At 32.7% G+C, this 8,444-nt stretch overlaps 1 long non-coding RNA gene across 1 annotated transcript; it reads left to right on the top strand.

Annotated features, from left to right (window-relative positions):
• The first annotated feature begins 7,332 nt into the window (after positions 1–7,332).
• LOC116343152 lies at positions 7,333–8,231 on the top strand. The gene is made up of 3 exons (XR_004201307.1): positions 7,333–7,501; positions 7,612–7,789; positions 8,077–8,231. It is a non-coding gene; the product is annotated as an uncharacterized LOC116343152 (long non-coding RNA).
• Positions 8,232–8,444: the final 213 nt, after the last annotated feature.

Genomic DNA, 8,444 nt, shown 5'->3' with positions numbered 1-8,444 from the left:
CCTCTCCTTTGGCTATTAGTAGTGAATGGACTCCTAAAGAGACTTCACGAAAATGGCTACCAGGCGATTGGGTATGCGGATGATCTCAGCATAATTTGTAGGGGAAAATTCCTGAGTACTCTATCAGACAGAACCCAGTCAGCAGTTAAGCTGGTTGAATCATGGTGTCTGGAGGTGGGACTCAGGGTAAACCCGGCAAAATCAGAACTTATCATCTTTACAAAGAACAGAAACCTCCTCGGTTTTAGGAACCCAACTCTGTTCGGTTCAAAGATTGAAAAAAGAGATAATGTGAAATACTTGGGTGTTATGCTTGACTCAAAAATTACATGGCGGAGCCACATTGAGTACAGAGTCAAGAAATGCTTGAAAGTCTTCTGGTGCTGTAGGTCCGCCATTGGTAAAGTTTGGGGTCTATCCCCTAAATGCCTCCTTTGGCTATACACAGCTGTTGTCAAGCCCATGCTCGCATATGGATCTTTTATCTGGTAGACTGGCACCGCGACTGCTAGTGCCAGAAAAAAGCTAAACCACCTACAGCGAGTAGAAAGCTTGTGTGTCACGGGGGCTATGAAAACAACCCCCCAATCTTCTCTTGACGTTCTCTTGGGTCTACCAAGGCTGGAGGACTTTATAGAGTCTGAAGCAATGAAAACGGCCTATAGATTGAGAATGGAAATAAAGACTAGGACAAGTCCTAGAAATTTGCATGATGATGCCCTAACAAATCTTTTCAACATTGACAAGATTTTGGGGGCTCCTTCTGACAAACTAATTACGACCTCCTACAATTTCGATAGGAGTTTCGAGATTATTATAACAAAAAGTCTTAATGAATTCTTCCAGCAAAAACAATGGGCACAAAGCTCCTTTTTCGCTGATGGTTCTGTCAGAGAAACAGGTAGTGGATGCGGCTTCTACTGTGAAACAGAGAACCTTACCTATTCATTTCCCCTGAGACAAACAACAACAGTCAAACAGGCGGAAATATATGGAATTATTCATTGTGCATACAAAATATTGGGGGACCCAGTGCGGGGCAATATAGCTATCTTCACAGATAGTCTTGGAGCCATAACTGATCTTAAGAATATTAAGATGCAAAATGGCTTGGCTATGAACTGTTACGAGGCACTCCAGTGCATTTCTGAAACGAACAACCTTAGGGTGGTTTGGATCAAATCTCATACTGGTATTCGGGGGCATGACCTGGCAGACGGGGCGGCAAAACTGGCTGCACACGGTGCAATAGAGGGTCCAGAACCACACATACCAATTGAATATTCACGAGTCAAGAACCGATTAGCTACTTGGCTCAGCAACAGATCCCGCCTAAATTGGCAGGGTACGTTCTCATGCGAGCAAACGAAACACTTCGTTCAATTCGCATGTTCAAAACTCACGGTGGAATTAGCCAAATTACCCAAGGAAGACCTCCGGACGGTAATTGGTTTACTGACCGGGCACGCCAGGGTCAATTCTCATATGAGAAATCTAAATCTCAGAGATGATCCGGACTGTAGACTGTGCGGTGGAGAAGGGGAAACCACTGCCCACCTCATAGATAGATGTCCAATGTTGGATACTATACGGGCTGATTTCATGGGCTGGCGATCCTACCCTTTGATTCATGCACCAAATGTATTCAAATTGGTAACGTTTTTCAAACGGGCATGCGATGAAAATCCATGCCTCAGAAACATTTTTGGATAAAAGACTATTCTTGTGTATTCAATACACACACGGGCGTCTTGCAATAAGTTATGAAACTTGAGCAACGAGTTACTATAATAAAATTTATTTAAATAGGACACTCCCCGTTTTAATCCAATAATCCAATGGTACAGTTTTTAAAAAAAGCGGTACATTTAAGTACATTTTTAAATTATTTCTTTAGCTTCTTCACTTTAATTGGGATTTTTTTTCGAATTTTGACCACACTTTCTTCCATTTTTTGAAAAAATGTATGGAGAAATTGTATCCATTTAGTTTTGTTTAACACAAAAGATAATTAAATTTAAGAAAAATACTTTGTCCTAAACCGATGCTAAAACGTTACAAAAACAATGAATGTTTGTGAATGCATAGATATATGCAGTGAATGCATTGTGCTAAGATATTAGTTTGTCCTATGCAGTAGTTCTTTTGCATGCGCCACGTTATAGCTAAAAACACTGCTGCTCTTCGATTCTGTGTGACACACTATACACACAAATTTCACTGGGTATACATATGTAAGTTGGCTATGCTTATATGAGACAGATTTGTGTAAAAGCAAACGTTATTTGCACATACATAGTACGTGTTTCAGCTCTCATCATAGGTTCTAACACATCAAAATGGGGTGGGAGTTCGATGGTTTTTTTTTTCAAAAGCTCCCAGCAACATTGGAAAAGGAGCTCTTAGATAATAGTAAATTTGTAATTTGACTATTTATCAATAGATGGCGACACATAAAATAGCAACTTCGAAACAGATACGCATTTCCTATATAGACACTCGCCCAAATGTCGGACTATTTGTTTGAATTTTCAACTTCAGTTTAATATTTAACACTTTGTTACGATTTATCTTCTTAGAAAAATCAATTTAATTTAATTTCTTATATTTCGTTATTAAAAGGCAAAGTATTTACTCTAATATTCACTACTCTTGATTTACGTTTCTACATAAGAACACAATAATCTTTTTAGTATGAAATCCTTTTAATTATGCTTTTTTCCATTGAACGTTGGCCAACTATCTTAATACACTAATACAATTGGTTATGAATTACGCTAATTGTTCCGGGCCGTCGACTCGATTTACGATCAATTTCAGCTCTCCGGTGCCGTTATTCGATTCCCAATTAGTTGTGTGCCTCCGATTCTCAGCTCTCAATCGCTCAGGACTTGATGTCTTGGAATTCGGTGAAAGTTGCTTTGTAGTGATGTCTTTGTGGTATTTCGATATCGATGTTATTTGTAACAATAATTCACACTGGATATTGTGTCGAATTTAATTATTTATCGTCTTATTGTTTAATCGAAAAACCTAATCAAAAAACCTACACATAAAACCACTAACATTTCAAAGAAATTAACATAATTACTCTTTGTCTTGTTTTTCTCTTTATACAATACTTACAGTAAATTTTACTTGGCTTTGATGTGTATTCTTCAAGCGTTCAATGTGGAAAGAAAGACTAAAACTCTCTCACATCAAATGTCACTTTCAGAATCCCTATCAGAAGCCTCACAATGTTCTCATATTCCAACCATTTCATGAATAGTCTTTATTTTATTTCGAATCGGTTTGTCAAATCACAACAACTTTTGATTTCATCTAAAAATATCATTCTATACACAATTCTATGCAGAATTTAATTGTGCTTCATTTCACAATTGTCAAAAGAAAGAAATTTCCAAAAATATATTATTATTTTCCATTTTTCCGTCGTAACATCGAAAATTCCATATGTCGGATATTCGTCGTCCAATTCTCGGCTCCCAAATCCCGAAAAAAACTTTAAGTTTTGACAGCTCAGGAACGCATTCTTTACATTGAGGAAAACAATACAAAATATCGAAGTTGAAATTATTGGATTGATATATTTTTGCTGCATATTTAATTTTATTTATTTTTTTCACAATAAAATGGCAAAAATATTTAAAAATATTATGTTATAAGTAAAAAACACTTCTTTGGAAGTTCTCACTGTGATGCAATATATTGTATACTGCACATCAAATCTGAAAATGATCTGATATAAATTTTCAGTGACGCTTGCAATCAAATACACAAACAATTTTTATATTGCGTTGCCTCTCTCATTCTTAGAAAATTAAAAATGAAAATTTCATTGTGATAATGCCCAAGAGGCAACACAATATAAAAATTGTTTGTGTATTTGATTGCAAGCGTCACTGAAAATTTATATCAGATCATTTTCAGATTTGATGTGCAGTATAGCGTCACAGTGAGAACTTCCAAAGAAGTGTTTTTTACTTATATCATTTGTTTTAACATTAAATTTAATTTTTCTGTTTGAAATCTACAAAAAAATTTCGCTCGCTACGCCCGTGATTTCACTGATCTATAATATTTTTGGTTGAATTTCACAATGATACAAATACGACTTTAACTGTCACATCTGTCAAATGCAAAGTGTTTCACTTGAAACTTCAGTGCTTAATGTGTCGGCAATTGGACGATTTATTACGGAATAATATTACAGTGAAAAATGAAAAATAAATATAATTGTTTTTCTTTATATTTTCAATATTTCTGTTCAATAACTAAATTAAAGTATCTACAATTCGCAGACATATATTTTTTCCAAATTAGTTATTTCTTCATATAAAAAAATGCATTTTACCGGCTTGTCTCAAAATGACATAGTTTAACTTTTGACGTGAAGAAGTGATAAAAATACCGAATTTTTTTGAACGTAATTTGTGAAAGCAATAATAGATTTTTGATTAAAATTTGGATTATAATAAAGAGATTTGATATTGATCTTTCATAATTTACTTTTAAAAATGCAATTAAAATGAATTTTTAACTTTTAATTTCAATTCACCTCTCCGACATGTGTACTGTACTTCGATGCAGAATTTAATTGTGCTCCATTTCACATTTCTCAAAAGAAATATTTTCCAAAAATGTATTATTTTTTTCCATTTTTTCGTCGTAACATCGAAAATTCCAAATATTTAATTTTATTTATTTTCCCATAGTAAAATGGCAAAAATATTTTAAAATATTGTGTTTTTCCACTGATTTGGTTTGAATTTCACAATGATCCAAATACATACATAACTGTCACATCTGTCAAATCAAAAGTATTTCACTTGAAATGTTCGGCGCTTTATGCGGCTTTATGTGTCGGCAATTGGATTATTTATTCCGGAATAATATTACAGTGAAAAATGGAACATAAATATAATTGCTTTTCTTTATATTTTCAATATTTCTGTTCAATAACTAAATTAAAGTATCTACAATTCGCAGATATAATTTTTTTTTCAAAGTAGTTATTTTTTCATACCAAAAAATGCATTTTACCGGCTCGTCTAAAAATGATATAGTTTAACTTTTGACGTAAAAAAGTGATAAAAATATAGAATTTTTTTTTGAACGTAATTTTTGAAAGCAGGAATAGATTTTTGATGAATATTTGGATTATTATATATAGATTTGATATTGATCATTCATAATTTGTTTTTAAAAATGCAATTAAAACGAATTTTCGATTTTTAATTTCAATTCACCTATCGGTATTCCGACATTTGGTCGTGTGTCGACATTTGGCAATCTACTGTACTTATCGTAAAAAATGTAATAAAAAATCGCGTGCTGAGAAAAAATTAATATTTGTGTATTATACCCAGTGTATAATAATTATTGTTACTATTTTTCTCGGCACGCGATTTTTTATTACATTTTTTACGATAAGTATAGGAAATGCGTATTTGTTTCGAAGTTGCTATTTTATGTGTCGCCATCTATTGGTAAATAGTTGGAACTACTTTCTTACTAAAGTGTCATACAATTGCTAAGAGACCCTTTTGAATTCATATAAAACCATTGGAAATGACAAACAGAAAAGTATACGAATTTCTTCGAAAAGTTTCTCTGTGTATACGGGACTCCATACATTTTGTATGGTACACTGTCTGTTTGAAGTATAATTTTGGTTTTGGTCGAATAACGGTACTTTATAAATTGTCAGCTTAGCTGCTGGACCTGATAGACCCATTATCTCTGCAGGAGGGTTAAAAATGGTTGAGAAACTTAAATGAATGGTTGAGAAAAATCATGATTCAAATTATTTCTAATTTTCAAAAATGAAACAAAGAAAAATGTGCATCATTACAAAGAGTGAAACTTTATAAAACAACTCACAAAGATCGATTCATAAGAAAAAAATCCACTGAAACATAAAAAAATAACCCGAATGTAGGCAAATTTGAATCATAAAATTTAAACACGCAAGAGTGAAACAAAATAAATATCCATGTGGTATTTTTTTACGTTTCAATTATTGATTTCTTTTTCTCCAAATTTCATTCATTCTTTCCTTATGTTTCATTCTTCAAATTAAAAATATTTGAGTCATGATTTTTCTCAGGCATTCATATGTTGTTGTTTTTTTTTTCCCTTAACTCATAGTGGAGCATAGGGCCTACAGATAAGAATTCTTATCTTTCTGGTTTCTGTTGATCAGTTAATTTCGGTGATCATCCGATTTTATCCTACATTTAATCCATAATCTATATGGCGCTAGATTTCTATTTGAGTGTCTGTGCTGAAACCCATTTCTTTGTTGCACACACACATGGTTGACACAGTATTTTACGACTACATACACACACAAAAAATATATTCAAAACTGAACGACAGTTCATATACATCAGTGACGTAAAGTAGGGGGGTTTTGGCGTCCAGTTTATTTTTCGAACTTTGTCTCCAGGTATCTACATCACAACGATCTATGTTATTTTCTCCCAAATATTCTTTAAAAAATTACTCAATACGTTTGGGAGGTTTGAAAATTGAAAACATCTTATGCTCTTTAATTTTTCACAAATGAAATGGAAGTTACACTAGATAACTAGAATGGGCTTTTGGATAGAATTTTCTTTCGATTTGCTAGGGTTTTTGACGAAAAAAAAATTAACACGCTCCCTCTCCAAAACCGACCAACGCCACTGTTTAACATAATTGTTTACGTACGCTAACGATAAGCGGTGCACAGAGAGCACTACGAATCCAAATGACGTACGCGTACTGATTCATACTTTAATATGTCACACAGAGTACGACCATAAATACTCGCCTAATTGAAATACTTTTTTTTTAAATGTAAATTCATGTAAATAATATTTACAACACATTTTCTAAATTTTTATTTGAATTGATATTTTTTACTAATTTCTTTTAATCATATACAACATTGAATCGTAGTTAACTGTATAGAACAGAAGCAATAGCTTTTGTTAAAACGCTATTTTAAAACGTCACCATCATCATCATTTGTGGTGCTCCTACACGAAACCATTTGTCAATGGTGTGTCTAGCTATGAAAAATTTTCATTGAAAATATCTTTCTAGCCACTAGAACTTCTCTAGTAAAGTGGTATTATTAAGTATCTATAATTTTAACACATTTATATATACCTTAATTTAAGCAATCATTTGCAAAAAGTCAACTGAACCCGTTAATCGTTTTTCACTCAAGCCCTCCAAATCTTTCGCTCTTCGATTGAAATAAAAGACGTACAAATTATACAGTTGATTTCTTGTACGTCAGATAAAAAAAATATAAATTGTGCTTTTTCAAATCCATTATTTGCTGTTTATAGTTATATCTCAAATCATTTTTATTTCTAAGAATTAACACGTTTGTATGTGATTATTTGTCTCCCAAATAGCCGATCCTGGCTACATAGTAAAGCTTGAGTTTCGAAATAGATTCAACATTGAACCGTCACCAACATGCGAATATGATTATTTGGAGGTAAAACTCAATGTTTAATCTCATCTCTTTTTGTAATTCAATTTATGTTTCATTCAAATGTGGATTCTATCATATAAAAAAAAACATTATTATTATTATTTTAACAATAGATACGGGACGGTAAATATGGATTCTCGACACTTAAAGGAAAATATTGTGGTACTAAGTTTCCAGATGAAATAATCTCAAGTGATAGATATTTGTGGTTGCGTTTCCGTTCGGACGATAATATTGAGTATGAAGGTTTCGAAGCCGTATATGAATTTATACCACGTTCAAAGAAAATAGGTAAATACACAGAAAAAATCATCGATTGGATAGAAATTGATGGATGAATGGGCGTTGGTTTGGTTGGTTTTGGGTGCTAAATGATGGCTCCAGACAATACGCAAGGAACAATTTAGTGTAATCAACCATTACCAGGCGTAATTTCACGGCCAAATTAGTTTCCAGAGATTAGAAAACTCTACCGATATATTAACAATCAAAATATATACTAGTAATAGTAGTTACACATATTATTAAGTTTCCTTTTTTGTTCCATGTTATTCGATTTTAAATGATGTAATAAAAAGATGCAATTGAAGAGTGTTCAATCTTGAAAAATAATGCAGATTCAGGAAAAATATCAATAGAGGATATAAATGAAACAATTCTTAGGCAGGTCAACGAGTCAGCTATAATTCCATTAGATTGTTTATGGACGATTAGTGTGAAAGAAGATTGGCAGGTGGGCAATTTAACTTTTTTTTAAATATTCGCTGTTTTTGCACACTCATTTGGTGTTGAATCATTTTTCGAAAAAAAAATTGTTTTCATTTAATGTCGACTATTCCGTTCAACGACTACATACCATCCAATCAAATAATTATAGTTTTTTTATTTGCAATATTCATTATATACTCACAGAAAAAGTGGAGACGGTTTTTCCGCAAATTATTGC

The sequence above is a fragment of the Contarinia nasturtii genome, unplaced genomic scaffold, assembly GCF_009176525.2.
Source record: "Contarinia nasturtii isolate CC-2019 unplaced genomic scaffold, AAFC_CNas_1.1 Cnas_scaffold_990, whole genome shotgun sequence".
Taxonomy (NCBI): Eukaryota; Metazoa; Arthropoda; class Insecta; order Diptera; family Cecidomyiidae; genus Contarinia; species Contarinia nasturtii.
Note: the sequence above shows the minus strand (reverse complement) of the source record. Positions and strands in the feature narration are given on the sequence as shown.